The 17534-nt window shown below is 38.3% G+C and overlaps 1 long non-coding RNA gene across 1 annotated transcript in view; it reads right to left on the minus strand.

The window, feature by feature from the left end:
• Positions 1–4420: 4420 nt before the first annotated feature.
• Positions 4421–17534, minus strand: part of LOC129534246 (uncharacterized) — a 47787-nt gene continuing 34673 nt past the window's right edge. Inside the window, exon 4 of the long non-coding RNA XR_008680757.1 lies at positions 4421–4986. This is a non-coding gene — a long non-coding RNA (uncharacterized lncRNA). The remainder of the gene's footprint in view (positions 4987–17534) is intronic.

Consider the following 17534-nt stretch of genomic DNA (forward strand, 5'->3'; position numbering starts at 1 on the left):
TTGCCTGGAACACATCCAGCAACTTCTACTTATAACTCGTTTGCCAGAACTGTTTCATATGGCTACCTGTCACTCCAAGGGAGGCTGGGGAATGTATATTTTTAGCTGGACCTGCCATTTCAAACACTTAGAATTCTGATATTAGTAATGAAGGAGGCAACGGATATTGGATAAGCAACAATTGCTGTCTGCCATGGTTCTCCCTATTGGCTACCCAATGTTTTTGTTTTTTTGTTTGTTTGTTTTTGTTTTTGTTTTTTTGAGACGGAGTCTTGCTCTTTTGCCCAGGCTGGAGTGCAGTGGCACAATCTCAGCTCATTGTAAGCTCCGCCTCCCAGTTTCACGCCATTCTCCTGCCTCAGCCTCCGGAGTAGCTGAGATTACAGGCACCCGCCACCACGCCCAGCTAATTTTTTGTATTTTTTTTAATAGAGATGGGGTTTCTCCGTGTTAGCCAGGATCGTCTCGATCTCCTGACCTCGTGATCTGCCCACCTCGGCCTCCTAAAGTTCTGGGATTACAGGTGTGAGCCACTGTGCCCAGCCTGGCTACCCAATGTTTTTATAAATTCCTAGAATACATTCATCCCCACCCCATGAAGATTATTCCAAAGTCTCAAATTAGAGCAACACACTCAAAGTCTGGTTTCTGTAGTAAGTCAACACCTTCCTCTGTCCCGTCCCAATGCAGAATACATAGTGGCCTAATCTTTCATGTATTCAAACTAAGACCCTTGTTTGATGAATATTAACAAGGTGTTGCCTTCTTTTAGGCAAAACCCACATTCCTGTATTTCCTGGTGCATAAAGGAAAGCATATTTTCACCACAGTGCTTTCTTTTCAAACTTTCAAAAACTTCCTTGGAAATAGAGCAGTTAGTCTGATGCTTTTCTTCTTCTAAGTCAACCAAAAAATAAAACGTTTCCAATGAAGAATGAGTTCTATGGGGAATTTAGAGGGGAAGAATCTCATGCAAAGAATCTCATGCTCTCTATAAGTAGTTTTGGTTAATAAAGTAATGAGTAGTTAGAATTTTCCAGCAATTATAAATACAATGGGTTATTTGGAACTCCAGAAAGAACTCTGCTCCATAGACTAACTTAATAAAACCTATATATATAAATATATAGATTTGTGTATAACATTATATTTATATATTTTATATATAATTTATAATATAAATATATACTTATTTTTATATACACACACATATGAGAACACTAGGTATTGTGTAGGTAAGATCATTACAAATATGATGAGCACAGATTGGAATTGTTATTCAAAAATAGGATTTTACATGTAATTATAATGGTTGATAAAACATTACTAGTATTGTGAAATCATGTTTTTCCCCAGTGTCAAGTTTGACTCCTCATTCCCTAGTACTTGTCTCAGCTGCTTTAGGACACACAGTCAAATGATAATAATCATAAAAACAATAATAGAACCTAACACTTACTAAACACTTAAGATAGGTTAGGCAATGTTCAAAGCCTTTACGTGTATTCACTAATTTAATCCTAATAACAATCCCAAGAGGGTGGGGTGCTATTTTTACTTTTTGCTGAGTCATAGACAAGTCTTAATAAACTTAATTGGGCTCAAAAAACTTGGCAAACTTAACAGGGCTCAGTGCTCCCACGTGAAAGATCTGCTTTTTGGGAAGGAGATGAGTCAAAGGAAGCTGTAGAAGTTGAAGACGTTTGCAGATAGGTAGGAACAGGCAGAATAATTATGACTGATGGAGAAGATCCACATGTCTCCTCCATGCCCCAGGCCTTCAGTTTGTTACTTCTAATGTACATATCCCAGTGGTAAATATCAATAACACTTTTCATTTTATTTTATTTTATTTTATTTTATTTTATTTTATTTTATTTTATTTTATTGAGACGGAGTCTTGCTCTGTCGCCCAGGCTGGAATACAGTGGCACAGTCTTGGCTCACTGCAACCTCCTCCTCCTGGGTTCAAGAAATTCTTCTGCCCCAGCACCCCCAGTAGCTGGAATTTCTGGCACACACCACCATGCCCGGCTAATTTTTGTATTTTTAGTAGAGACAGGGTTTTGCCATGTTGACCAGGCTGGTCTCAAACTCCTGACCTCAGGTGATAGGCCCACCTCGGCCTCCCAAAGTGCTGGGATTACAGGCATAAGCCACTGCACCCGGCCTCAATAATACTTTTTAAACACAAGCTAGAAGCTACGAAAATTTGAGTTGATACCTTGATTAAATAACAAGGTAGAGATTCACTGTGAGATGTGTAAAAGATGACATGGCTCTTCTTGCCTCTTCCAGGTGGTTTCTTATGAGAAAATGAGTTTACATTCAGGAATAAAAAGGATTTATTAGAAAGCATTTGGGAACTGTTAGGGATTACACTTGCAAATAAGATGCTTCTATTTAGAAATATTGAGCATTCATATTCATCTAATACCCAGGTACCTCTGGAAGTGGATTACATACAAGCATTTATATTTGCATAATAATATTTGTAGAAATAATTTCTACTCTATGCCTTGTTCTTCAGAGGAGAAGTAAATATCTGAAAGGAGAGAAAAACTAAACCCAAAGACAATAGAAAGAATTCAACTGACCTAAAATGTTTATACACTAGCCCATGCATTGTACAGTGCTGAAAATGACATAGTAGGAACTGAAAAGGTACTACCTTTGCACACTAATGAATCACCAAAACTTGGCTATTAATAAGAGGGTGTTAAAAGATCACACGTTCTCACTTATTTGTGGGAGCTAAAATTTAAAACAATTGAACTCATAGAGATAGAGAGTAGAAAGAAGGTTACTAGGGGTTGGGAAGGGCAGTGGGATGGGGGAGAGAGGTGGGGATGGTTAACAGATACAAAAAAAAGTTAGAAAGAATGAATAAGACCTATTATTTGCTAGCACAACAGAATGACTACAGTAAAAAATATCATTTAATTGCACATTTAAAAATAATAGAGTATATCAGATTGTTTGAAATAAAAAGGATTAAATGCTTAAAGGGATGGACACCCCATTTACCCTGATGTGATTATTATACATCGCATGCCTGTATCAAAATAACTCATATATTAATCTCTCAAATATCTCATAATATCTCAAAATAACCCACAAATATATACAGCTACTATGTACCCACAAAAATTAAAAATAAAAACAAAAATAAAATGTGAAAGTAAATAAAATAAAGGGGTACCAAATCTGGGAAAATATATTGGCAGGAATTTCCAGGTCCCACGTGAAGGAAGAGATGGGAAAAGAGAGTCTCAAAATGACAACATGAAGTCTGAAAAAAATTTTGGACAGAGAACTAAGATTGTCCAGAGGACAGAGGAGCACGTGGCTGTGTGATCCTAATGCTCCTACACTCAGGCTGTGGCTATGAATGAGGTCATAGTACTAGAAATAATTCAGACTTTATAGTTTATCTCCACTATTTGGCTAATCCAGCTCTCCACCTCCCACGCTTACTCTCGGGAGTCCCCTGGGTACCACACATTTGCTCACGAAGAACCCCTCATATGTGCCCAGCCCCACCCTCCTCGCTGATGTCCATGGTCCACGTTGCCTCCTGGGGCTGGCATGCCATTTCTGCCACTACAGGTGCCCTCTGGATGGGGATGCAGATTTCATGACCAGGGCACTGATGTCTTATAGATAACTTTTATAGATAGCTTTTAACTATTACAGTTCAAAATACTGACTGTTCCAGGGCTGTGCCACATTATTCACAAAAATGGGAGGCTGGCAACTGGGTGATACTCTGGCTTTCTGGCAACAAAGCAGATCTACCCATCTCTCAGGGTCTCTTGTAAAAACAGTTCTAATCAGCTTCTACCTGTAGCCCCTCCTGCCCCCCCCCCACCCCTGACCCCGACCCTGCCAACACTCTAAGACCTAATTTTTAGGGCCACCCTCTATCTTTGAGAAGCAAATAAAGGTGTATTTAGAAGTCCCCTCAGTTCTTTGCCATCCCCTCCTCTCCCTCTTCAAGCTATCTCCATCAGTAGTTGAAAATCTATCCAATTCCCAGTGCAATAATCCCATCTCCTCACCTATCACTATCTCACAGCCCAAGGACGATAACCAGGGATATCTCATTACAACACCCTTGCCACTGCACCAACAACATCCTCATCACTACTGAGTAATTTCAGGGCTATTACAAAATAAAGTGAAAATAATGTCTAAACTTGTCTCCTGGGTGTTATGCCAAGTTTGGGATCTCCATCAAGCCAACACCCTCTATTCATAAAAGTGTTTTCACTGGAAATGCATGGGCTGGCCTTCAGTTGTGTTTGTGGTATTTAAACTTACAGCTCCTGACCATGTCTGATTGGACAAGGGGTGAAAACATGAGTTTAAAGAAATAAATCCACAGGCTAACCATATCAGTTGGGATCCTGGCAAGAAATAGAAGGCATTTACAAACTTGGATAATGAGAAGAGTTTAATAATGTGTAGGCAGACATCAAGAAAACCAGTAAATTTGTACAGTAATCTCAGGCTAGCAAGGGCTATGAGCTGTTACCACCCCTTGATCTAAAGTGTAAGAGGAGGAAGAAGTTGCTTGAACTCAAAGAGAGTAGTTTCATAGAAAGGGCTACCTGACAGAAAGAACTACTTTTGGTGGAGTGAGGTGGCCAATTCATGGCAGGCCACCAGAGAATGAGCTTAGAGAATATATCATGCAACCTCATTCTTCTCCACCCTCTCATCCCCTGCCAGTGCCTCTCATTGGCTAGGCCCAACCAAAGGACAGAGTGCAAAGAAGCCACCAGCATAGCCCATACAGACCAACTTGGTGAAGCACAGAGCAGGATGGAGCGTGGCCTGGGGAAGGAAAGTGGATCTGGAGGGATAAACTGTAATGTCCATCAGAGCCTACTTCTTCCACCATCCAGCCTTCACGCTTGAGCTTTCTCCAGTGAAAAATTCCTCTCTCCAACAGGACAGATGCACAAAATTCCATCAGCAATTCTGTTATGTGAGATATATAATATGATAAAGTTATTTAACAGCAGTGATCTTCAAAGAAGGTAGCAGAAGAAAATGAGAAAGTAATTAGCATAAAATGTAGCTGCTACAGTCCTGTTTCAATAACTGGTCATGAGGCCCAAGTTGTTATTCATAGTTTCCTTTCTCCATGTACATTCTATGTTTCTCTTACTCTTTACCAACATGTCATCTGGTTGGAGTTTACATTGTGAGGTGATCCCAACCATCATTACTATAGGATCTGAGTTGTTGGTCCTGTCTATACTGGGTTGCTCCAATTTTCCATTGACCAAGACTGAAGTACTAAAAGGCTCTCCAATCTATCTACTGGGTTCCGGACATAGTGTTTCTTGCCCACACTGCATAGCAGCAACCCAGTTTCCGGTTAGGAAATCAATACTGGTGATTCTAGAAAGTACAGTGACCCCTAGCTGTTAGTTCTCTGGCATGTGAAGCCCTGAATGATCAGTAAGTAATTTCAGCACCCAATCTAATGGAAACACTACTTTGTTCCCTGGTGGAAGCATTCTTCCATTGGCTAATAGGATCTCCAAACCCACTGAGACTAAGATTATAGAGGTGAGTTGCTAAAAGAATGTATTACCATCAGACGTACACTATAAGAAATATTAGAGGAAGTACCTAGGGAAGAAGAAAAATAATACTAGATGGAAATATGGATCTACACAAAGGAATGTGGAACACCAGAAATGGCAAGTATATGCATAAATATAAGAGTTTTTAAACATATTTAATCTCTTAAAAAGGTATTTTTAGGCCAGGCTTGGGGGTTCATACCTGTGATCCCAACACTTTGGGAGTCTAAGGCGGCCAGATCACTTGAGGCCAGGAGTTTGAGACCAGCCTGGCCAACATGGCAAAACCTCATCTCTATCAAAAATACAAAAATTAGCTTGACGTTGTGGCACATGCCTGTAATCCCAGCTACTCAGGTCGCTGAAACATGAGAATCACTTGAACCCAAAAGGCAGAGGTTGCAGTGAGCCGAGATTATACACTGCGCTCTGGCCTGGATAACAGAGCAAGGCTTTGTCTCAAAAAAAGAAAAGGCATTTTTTAAGCAAAAATAATAATGTTACATGAAATGCATGACAATAATACTACAAAGGCCAGAGGCAAGAAATTGAAGTAACTGCAGTAAGGTTATTTTGCTATGGATGGAGTGATACAATATTGCTTGAATGTAGACTCTGATAATTTTAAAATGTAAAACATAAGTCCTAAAACAACCACTAAAACACAAACACAAAATGTTATACCTATTAAGCAACAGAGGAGCTAAACTAAAATAATAAAGGAAGGCTGAAAAAATCCAAAAGGAAACAGAAAATAGAGATAAAAGGATAAAATAGAATAATTTTTAAAACATACAATAAACCCAAAAGAAGGCAGAAAATGAGGAACAGAACAGATTGGGACAAAAATAAAGCAATTAGAAATTTGATATGGTCTATCCATAATAATATTAAATATAAATGGTCTAAACACCCCATTTAAAAGGCAAAAATGTTCAGTTTGTATTGAAAAGCAAGACCACCATGTCTATCTTAACATCATGTGAAAGGAGAATTCAGAGTAAAGAATATTATTGGGGATAAAGAGGGTCATTTCATAATGATAGAGGTCAATTAATCAAGAAGATATAACATTCATGCAAATAACAGAATTTCAAAATACATGATGCAAAAGTTTGATAGAATTCCAAGAAGAAAGAGAAAAATCCACAATTACAATCAGAGATATCAACCACTGTCAGTAATTAACAGAAAAAGTAGACAGAAAGTCAGCAAGGACAGAGAAGACTTGAACAACACTATCAGCCAACTTGGCCCAACTAGCATTTATGGAACATGCCTCTTCATAATAGCCAAATATACACTATTTTAAAGAGCACATGGAATATTTACCAAGATGGACCATATTCTGGGTCATAAAACAAGACACAATAAATTTAAAAGTATTCAAATCACCCAAAGTATATTTTATGGCAATGAAATTAAATTAGAAATAAATAACAAGAAGATATCTGGAAAAACCCCAAATACTTAGAAACTAAATCACACACTTTTAAATAACTAAATAACTCATGGGTCAGAGAGGAAATCAAAAGGAAAATCAGGAAGTATTTTGAACTTCTGCTTATTATAAAACAGAGTTAGCAAAATGAAAAGCAAGCTACAAAATGAATGTTGATAAGACATATATCTGATAAAGGACTGCAATCCAGAACATAAAAATAATTCCTTTAAATCAATAATAAAAGGACAAACAACCCAATTTAAAATAGGCAAGAGACTTCAATGAGGAACTAACCAAAGGAGTTATCTGTATGACTAATAAACACATGAAAAGTTGTTGTACATCATTAAGCATCAGCAAAAAGCAAGCCTAAACTAAGCAAAATGCCACCAAATACCCATTAGAATGGCTAAAAGTAAAGACTAACAATATGAAGTGTTAGCAGGAGATGGAGTAACTGGAACTATTATACATTAATGATAAATGTGTATAATGGCATGCCCATTTGAATAAATGGTCAGAAATTTTTAATAAAGTTAACATGACCTAGCAATATGTACATATCCAAAATAAATGAGTAGTCACCGTCAAAAGTCTTATACAAGAATGTTCACAGTCACTTCATTCATATAGCCCAAATCTGAAAAGAACCCAAATGTTCATTTACAGGTGAATGAATAAACAAATTCTGGATATTCTCCTGAGGAAAAAAAAAAGGCAAAACTACTGGTGCATGCAACAACATGCATAAGCCTTAGAAACATTATGTTGGGTCATTAAAGACAGATCCAAAGGAGCCAAATTGCATAATATCGTTTATATAGAATTCAGAATAGGAAAAACTAATTTAAGTGGATGAAAGTCAGAAGAATTATTTGGTGGAGGGTGGCTTGTTAACTGGAAAGGAGCATGCATGAGGAAACTTACTGGGGTGATGAAAATATTTTATATCTTGATCTGGGAGTAGTTATATTGATGTAAATATATGTAAAAATTCATCAAGCTGTACATTTAAGATTAGTGCATTGTATTTTACATAAATTATGCATCAATTTTAAAAGAACTATAACATATGAACAGATTGCTGGGGCCCTCCCAGGATCTTGGAAGAGACTTGTGCAAGATGATCAATTCCAAAATTGAGTTCAAGGTAAAGTGGTAAGATTAAAACTAAACTAATAAACAAATTCACCAAGGTTTTGGGATACAAGATCAATATATAAAAGTCAATTCTATCACTGTACAATAACAATGAACAATTTGAAAATAAAATTAAGAAAATAATTTCATGTATAGTTACATCAAAAAGAATAAAATACTTCAGAATTCATTTAACAAAAGAAGCGCAAGACTTTTATGCTGAAAACTACAAAAACATTGTTGAAAGAAATTAGAGACCTAAATAAATAGAAAAAAGACCTACATTCATGGATAAGAATAATTAATATTGCTAGGGTGGGAATGCTTCTCAAATTAATCTATGGAATCAAGATAATCCCTATCAAAATCCCACTTGATTTCTTTGCAGAAATTGACAAGCTGATTCTAAAATTCCTCTGGAATTGCAAGGCACTGAAAATAGCCAAAAACAATCTTGAAAAAGAAAAACAAAGTTAACGGACTCACATTTTCCAATTTCAAAACTGTAGCTTATTGCAAAGCTACAGTAATCGAGAGAGTCTTGTACTGGCATAATAATAGATGTATAGATCAATAGAATAGAATTGAGAGTCCAGAAACAAACCCTTAATCAGCTGATTTTAGATAGCGGTCCTAAGATCTTTTTCAGTGGACAAAGAATAGTCCCTTTAACAAATGGTGCTAGGGCAATTGGATATCCACATACAAAAAATCAAGTTGGACCTTTTTCTCATACTGTACACAAAAATGAACTACAAACGGGCCACAGACCTAAGTGAAAGAGCTAAAAACCATAAAATTCTTAAAAGAAAACGAGAAGCAAATCTTCATGACCTTGGGATAGGGAACATTAGCTTAGATATAATACCAAAAGCATAAGCAACAAGAGAAAAATAGATGAATGAGATCATCAAAATTAAAAACTTTTGTACCTCAGAAAACACCATCAAGAAGTGAGAAAACTCACAGATTGGGAGAAAATAATTCCACATCAGTTATCTGATATGGGATGCATATCTGGAATATATTAAAAACACTTACAACTCAATAATAAAAAGACAAATAACCCAATTTAAAAATAGGCAGCAAAGAATCTGAGTAGACATTTCTCCAAAGAAGATAGACAAAAATTTGACAATCACAGGAAAAATACTCAACATTATTAGTCATTAGGGAAATATGAAAATACATTAAAACCATTGAATTGTGCACTTTGAACCAATGGATTTTGTGATATCTTAATTTTATCTCAATAAAGGTTTTGAAAAAACCCTTAGAAATAATTCCTGAAATATTTGTGGATAAAGCAACATGCTGCCAGGAATCTGCCATAAAATAATCTGGAAGCAATGAGAAAAGAGTAGGTTATAAGTGAAATAAGGTGGGACATGAATTAATCATTATTCTTGAAGCTAGATGATAGGTACACCATAGTTATACTATTTCCTCAATTTTCAGATATGCTTGAAATTTCCCATAATAAGAAGTTAAAAATACATACTTAGGAAATCCCAAGGTGTACACAAAAACTTCTACATGAATGTCCATAGCAGCATTCTTCATAATATCCAAAAAATGGAAACAACCCAAATGTCCATCAACTAATGAAGATAAATAAAATGTGGCATATGCATGTAATGAAATATTATCTGTCCATAAAAAGGAATGAAATTGATCCTACCACATGGATGAACCTTGAAAATATTATGCTAAGTGAAAGAAGTCAGACACAAAAGGCCATATCTTGTATGATTCCATTTATATAAAATGTCCAGAAGAGGCAAATCCATAGAGATAGAAAGCAGATTAGTGGTTGCTTAGGGATTGGTGGAAATGTTCATGTGTTTACCATTCACTCATTAAATAATTGATGATTAAGACGATGAGTTCCTGAACAATGTTGAGGAACTGCACCTCCTCTGATAAATCCTGGTAGGCTTCCTGGAGGAGTTAGGGGACAAATAATAGACTCTGCTACAACACTGATGCTGGAAATCCTTAAAAAGGTGGGGACATTGTGTTGATGAACAACCCTGGGAGCCCTCTAGGAGGAAGAAGACTAGAATTGCTTGAGATTGCAGGAATTATAAGTTGGCTACAAAGGCAAGTTGATGCCAAGTCAAGGAATTTCCTAGCAAGGTTACCAACCAAGGGCAAAGCATCCTAAGAAAGTGGGCATAGGGCATGTGGAGGCAATTATAATTCCTCCTTTTGACACAAATGTGGACTAATATCATTTATGACACAAACATGAGTCTTGGATGAACATTCCATTTGTTCTAGCACTATGCTAGTTTGGCGAGGGAGCAGGTGGAGTCGTCAGATACAGAGGAAAGAGCTGCCAATGACCAGAGGAAAAGTTAATAACCATAACTGACATTTACCAAGTACTTGGTATGTCCCAGGCACTGCACTGAGGACTAGAAATGTTTTAATTCCTTTAATCCTCACAATGACCCTATGAGGGACATATTACTACTTTTTATACATGAAGCAAATGAGCTTAAAGGGGATAAATGACTTGACCAAAGGCATGTAGCAGTGGAGCCATGATCTGCAACCAGTGTCCAACACCTGAAATTTTATTTTTAATCCCTACACTCTATGGTCTCAGGGCAACATCAAGAGCAGAGGTGATTAAATATAGAGATCACCTGTTCTAAAAATGCTAATTTCATATGGGAAGGGAAAGTTGAAGTGAAGGTCAACGAGGCAAAATGAGTTATGCAAAAGGGATGTGAAACATAAATGTAAGGTGGGCTTCAGTTCATTATGACCGTGGTGGGAAAGGAAATTTGGAACTGAATCTGCGCTCTACATTGCAAATCAAGCATATGCCGTCAGATGAAGTAAAACCGAAGTGCAATCTACCACGAATCACTGTAATTGGCCAAATAGAGTACATTCCATACGAATAAATTATTTATGAATCATTAGTGTGAATGAGTAGGTAATGGTGCATGCTGCTGGACCAGTCAGGAGTTAGAAAATAAAATATAATCATCATTGCTTACATTCATATCCAATTCCAACTGCATTGAAGCTCATTAGACTAATACTATAGTTTCAAATATAACAGTGCAAGCTTTTCGGAAGATTTAGCTCTAACTTTTATGGAGCCAGAGTGAACTAGGGCAATAAAGCATTCTTTAGCATGGAACACCAAACATTTCTTGGGAGGGAAAACAGATTTCTATTGGCCACAGATTGGCAATGATTATCAGGACAAAGACTCATCAAAGGACAGGTCTGCTCGGTTCGGAAGGAACAGTATTATCGTGGTGGGCTCACTATAAACTCCCATGCTAAAATTTACCAGGGCCCAGAGCTGTTGAAGCTGCATGTGCTTAGTTGATATTGCACCCCAGGAAAAGTCTCCCAACTACTTTTGAGAGTGCCACAGACTGCTGAATTTTCTTCCACTCGTTACCTTCCATATCCCTAAGACCTGTCTCTCAGAGCTCAACATCAGGTGTTTTAGAAGAGGAATGGAAATAACTGTGCAAGATATAGTTCCAAGCCTTAGTAAGTGTTCAATATCCTTGCTGAAATATAACTAATATGCATGAAACAGAGAACCAGAATATCAAGAATATAATTATATAAAGTACATAATCGAGTGATGAATGTGTTATAGGTTTTAGAAAAAGGAGAAATTAATGTGGACTACCATGATTAATGAAGATTTGACAAGAAAGACTGGACCTAGAAGGATTTAAACAAGTGAAGGCAAAAGTGCATGTACCAGGTCTTATATATTTTAGTGCTTCATGTTTTCCCATTTGAAAAATAATGGAGGTTCCACTTACTGTGTCTCACAGCTGTACATTAGCTAGTGGGGGATAATGATCAAGATCCTTGAGATGAAGATGCTGGGATGCAGAGATATCTGAAGAAGAGGACTTATCTTGTCACCCAAATAGAAAAGGCAGCAAAAGTGGGGGAATAGGCATCAAAACTCAGTCAATTGCTTCCTTTAATGTAGCCTGGATTTGCCCAATGGCAAAATATCAAATGTGTACTGTATGATGTTTTTCTAGCATTTTCCTGGCCAGAACTTATGTGGCTCCCCTCTCACATAATTCTTATTCTTTGGCAAACCTTGAAATCTTCAACAAGATCAAGAAATTAAATAATGCTTCCTATGTGCCAGAGACTATTTCAAGAGCTTTAGAAACATGTTAATATACTTAATCCTCTCTTTAAAAATTCTACATAATAAGTGCTATTATTATCATTTTACCAATTTTTACTGGTAAGGAAACTGAAGAAAAAGAAGCAGTGATATGGACTGAATGTTTCTGTCCCCCTGTCCTGCCCCCAATGTATATGCTGAAGCCCTAATCTCTTTTTTAAAAAAAAATTATTTCCCTAGGTTTTTGGGGAACAGGTGGTGTTTGGATACATGAGTAAGTTCTTTAGTGGGGATTTGTGAGTTTTTGGTGCACTCATAACCGAAGCAGTATACACTGCACCCAATTTGTAGTCCTTTATCCCTCACCCCCTCCCAACAATTTTCCCCTGATTCCCCAAAGTCCATTATGTCATTCTTATGCCTTTGCATCCTCACAGCTTAGCTCCCACTTATGAATGAGAACATACGATGTTTGGTTTTCCATTCCTGAGTTACTTCACTTAGAAATAACTCTCAGTCTCCAATCTCATCTAGGTTACTGCAAATGCCATTAATTCTTCCCTTTTTATGGCAGAGTAGTATTCCATTGACATGTTTTGGCTGTGTCCCCAACCACATCTTGTCTTGAATTGTACTCCCATAATTCCCATGTGTTGTGGGAGGGACCCAGTGGGAGATAATTTGAATCATGGGGGCAGTTTCTCCCATACTGTTCTTGTGATAGTGAATAAGTCTCATGAGATCTGATGGTTTTATCAGGGGTTTCTGCTTTTGCATCTTTCTCACTTTTTCTTGCCGCCACTATGTAAGAAGTGCCTTTTGCATCGCGCCATGATTCTGAGGCCTCCCCAGTCATGTGGAATTGTAAGTCCAACTAAACCTCTTTTTCTTCCCAGTCTCAGATATGTCTTTATCAGCAGCATGAAAATGGGCTAATACAGTAAATTGATACCAGGAGCAGGGTGCTGTTGAAAAGATACCTGAAAATGTGGAAGTGACTTTGGAACTGGGTAACAGGCAGAGGTTGAAACAGTTTGGAGGGCTCAGAAGAAGACAGGAAAATGTAGGGAAGTTTGGAACTTCCTAGAGACTTGTTGAATGGCTTTTGCCAAAAGCCTGATAGTGATATGGACAATAAGGTCCAGGCTGAGGTGGTCTCAGATGGAGATGAGGAACTTGTTGGGAACTGGAGCAAAGACGACTCTTGTTATGTTTTAGCAAAGAGACTGGCAGCATTTTTCCCCTGCCCTGGAGACTTGTGGAGCTTTGAACTTGAGAGAGATGATTTACGGTATCTGGCAGAAGAAATTTCTAAGCAGCAAGGCATTCAACAGGTGAGTTGGATACTGTTAAAGGTATTCAATGTCATAACAGAAGCAGAGCATAAAAGTTCAGAAATTTTGCAGCCTGACAATGTGATTGAAAAGAAAACCCCATTTTCTTAGGAGAAATTCAAGCCAGTTGCAGAAATTTGCATAAGTAACAAGGAGCCAAATGTTAATCCCCAAGACAATGGGGGAAGATGTCTCCAGGACATGTCAGAGGTCTTCACGGCAGCCCATTCAGTCACAGGCCCAGAGGCCTAGGAGAAAATGGTTTTGTGGGCTGGGCCCAGGGTCCCTGTGCTGTGTGCAGCCTAAGGACTTGGTGCCTTGCATCCCAATTGCTCCAGCCTTGGCTGAGAGGGGCCGATGCAGAGCTTTGGCCGTGGCTTCAGAGGGTGCAAGCCCTAAACCTTGGCAGCTCCCACATGTTGTTGAGCCTGTGAGTGCACAGAAGTCAAGAACTGGAGTTTGGGAACCTCCACATAGATTTCAGAAAATGTATGGAAACACCTGGATGTCCAGGCAGAAGTTTGCTACAGGGGTGGGGCACTCATGGAGAACCTCTGCTAGGGCAGTGCAGAAGGGAAGTGTGGGTTGGAGCCCACACACAGAGTTCATGCTGGAGCACTGGCCAGTGGAGCTGTGAGAAGAGGGCCACCATCATCCAGACCCCAGAATGGTATCTCCACCGACAGCTTGCACCATTCACCTGGAGAAGCTGCAGACATTCAATGTCAGCCTGTGAAGGCAGCTGGGAGGGAGGTTGTACTTTGCAAAGCCACAGGGGTGAAGCTGCCTAAGACCATGGGAACCCATCTCTTGTATCAGCGTGACCTAGATGTGAGACCTGGAGTAAAAGGAGATCATTTTGGGGCTTTAAAATTTGACTGCCCCACTGGATTTTGGACTTGCATGGGCCTTGTAACCCCTTTGTTTTGGCGAATTTCTCCCATTTGGAATGGCTGTATTTACCAAATACCTGTGTACTCCCATTGTATCTAGGAAGTAACTAGCTTGCTTTTGATTTTACAGGCTCATAGTTGGAAAGGACTTGGCTTGTCTCAGATGAGACTTTGGACTGTGGACTTTTGGGTTAATGCTGAAATTGGTTGAGACTTTGGGGGACTACTGGGAAGGCATGATTGGTTTTGAAATGTGAGGACATGAGATTTGGAGGTCAGGGGTTGAATGATACGGTTTGGCTGTATCTCCACCCAAATGTTATCTTGAACTGTACTCCCGTAATTCCCAAGTGTTGTGGGAGGGACCCAGTGGGAGATAATTTGAATCATGGGGGCAGTTTCCCCCATACTGTTCTTATGGTAGTGCATAAGCCTCATGAGATCTGATGGTTTTATCAGAGGTTTCTGCTTTTGCATCTTCCTCATTTTCTCTTGCTGTCACCACATAAGAAGTGCATTTTGCCTCCCACCATGATTCTGAGGCCTCCCCAGCCATGTGGAACTGTAAGTCCAATTAAACCTCTTTTTCTTTCCAGTCTCAGGTATGTCTTTATCAGCGGTGTGAAAACAGACTAATATATCCATCATGTGTCACAGTTTCTTTATCCACTCCTTGATTGATGGGCATTTGGGTTGGTTCCGCATTTTTGCAATTGTGAATTGTGCTGCTATAAACTTGAGTGTGCAAGTATCTTTTTCGTGTAATGACTTATTTTCCTCTGGGTAGATACCCAGGAGTGGGATTTCTGGATCAAATGGTAGACATACTTTTAGTTTTTAAAGGAATCTCCACACTATTTTCCACAGTGGTTGTACTAGTTTACATTCCCACCAGCAGTAGAGAACTGTTCCCTGTTCACCCTATCTATGCCAACATCTATTATTTTTTTATTTTTTGATTATGGCCATTCTTGCAGGAATAAGGTGGTATTGCATTGTGGTTTTGATTTGCATTTCCTTGATCATTAGTGATGCTGAGCATTTTTTTATGTTTGTTGGCCATTTGTATATCTTCTTTTGAGAATTGTCTATTCATGTCCTTAGCCCACTTTTTGATGGCATTGTTTGCTTTTTTTCTTGTGGATTTGTCTAAGTTCATTGTAGATCCTGGATATTAGTCCTTTGTCAGATGCATAGATTGTGAAGATTTTCTCCCACTCTGTAGGTTGTCTGTTTACTCCGCTGACTTTTCCTTTTGCCATGCAAAAGCTCTTCAGTTAAATTAAGTCCCAGCTATTTGTCTTTGTTATTGTTGCATTTGCTTTTGGGTTCTTGGTCATGAAATCCTTGCCTAAGCCAATGTCTAGAAGGGTTTTTCCGATGTTATCTTTCAGAATTTTTACAGTTTCAGGTCTTACGTTTAAGTCCTTAATCCATCTTGAGTTGATTTTTGTAAAAGGTGAGAGATGAGGATCCAGTTTCATTCTCTTACATGTGGCTTGCCAATGATCCCAGCACCATTTGTTGAATAGGGTGTCCTTCCCCCATTTTATGTTTTTGTTTGCTTTGTCAAAGATCAGTTGGCTGTAAGTATTTGGGTTTATTTCTGGGTTCTCTATTCTGTTCCATTGGTCTATGTCCCATTTTTATACCAGTACCATGCTGTTTCAGTGACTATGGCCTTATAGTATAGTTTGAAATCAGGTAATATGATGCTTCCAGATTTGTTCTTTTTGCTTAGTCTTGCTTTGGCTATGTGGGCTCTTTTTTGGTTCCATGTGAATTTTAGGATTGTTTTTTCTAGTTCTGAGAATGATGATGATATTTTGATGAGAATTGCATTAAATTTGTAGATTGCTTTTGGCAGTATGGTCATTTTCACAATATTGATTCTACAAATCCATCAGCATGGGATGTGTTTCCATTTGTTTGTGTCATCTATGATTTCTTTCAGCAGTGTTTTGTAGTTTTTTCCTTGTAGAGGTCTTTCACCTCTTTGGTTAGGTATATTCCTAAGTATTTTATATATTTTTGCAGCTATTATAAAAGCGGTTGACTTCTTGATTTGATTCTCAATCTGGTCACTGTTGGTGTATAGGAGAGCTACTAATTTGTGTACATTAATTTTTTATTTGGAAACTTTGCTGAATTGTTTTATCAGTTCTAGGAGGTTTTTGGAGGAGTCTTTGGGGTTTTTTATGTATACTATCATATCATCAGCAAACAGCAACAGTTTGACTTCCTCTTTACCAATTTGGATGCCCTTTATTTCTTTCTCTTGTCTGATTGCTCTGGCTAGGACTTCCAGTACTATGTTGAAAAGAAGTGGTGAGAGTGGGAGAGTGGGCATCTTGTCTTGTTCCAGTTCTCAGAGGGAACGCTTTCAACTTTTCTCCATTTAATATTATGCTGGCTGTGGGTTTGTCATAGATGGCTTTTATTACATTGAAGTATGTCCCTTTTATGCCAATTTTGCTGAGAGTTTTAATCATAAAGGGACACTGGATTTTGTCAAATGCATTTGGACCTATTGAGATGATCATGTGATTTTTTTTAATTTTGTTTATGTGGTGTATCACATTTATTGACTTGCATAAGTTAAACCTTCCCTGCATCCCTGGTATGAAATCCACTTGATAATGGCAGATTATCTTTTTGATGATATGTTGTTGGATTTGGTTAGCTAGTATTTTGTTAAGGATTTTTGCATCTATGTTCATCTGGGATATTGGTCTGTAGGTCTGTAGTTTTATTTTTTGGTTATGTCCTTTCCTGGGTTTGGTATTAGGGTGATATTGGAAGCCCTAAACTCAAATGTGATGATATTTGGAGGTGGGGCCTTTGGGAAATGATTAGGTCATGAAGATGGAGGCCCTCATGCATCTGATTAGTGCCTTTATAAGAAGAGACACAAGATTCTGGGAAGATGGCCAAATAGGAACAGCTTCAGTCTATAGCTCCCACTGAGACCAATGCAAAAGATGGGTG

The sequence above is a fragment of the Gorilla gorilla genome, chromosome 5 (assembly GCF_029281585.2).
Source record: "Gorilla gorilla gorilla isolate KB3781 chromosome 5, NHGRI_mGorGor1-v2.1_pri, whole genome shotgun sequence".
Lineage (NCBI taxonomy): Eukaryota > Metazoa > Chordata > Mammalia > Primates > Hominidae > Gorilla > Gorilla gorilla.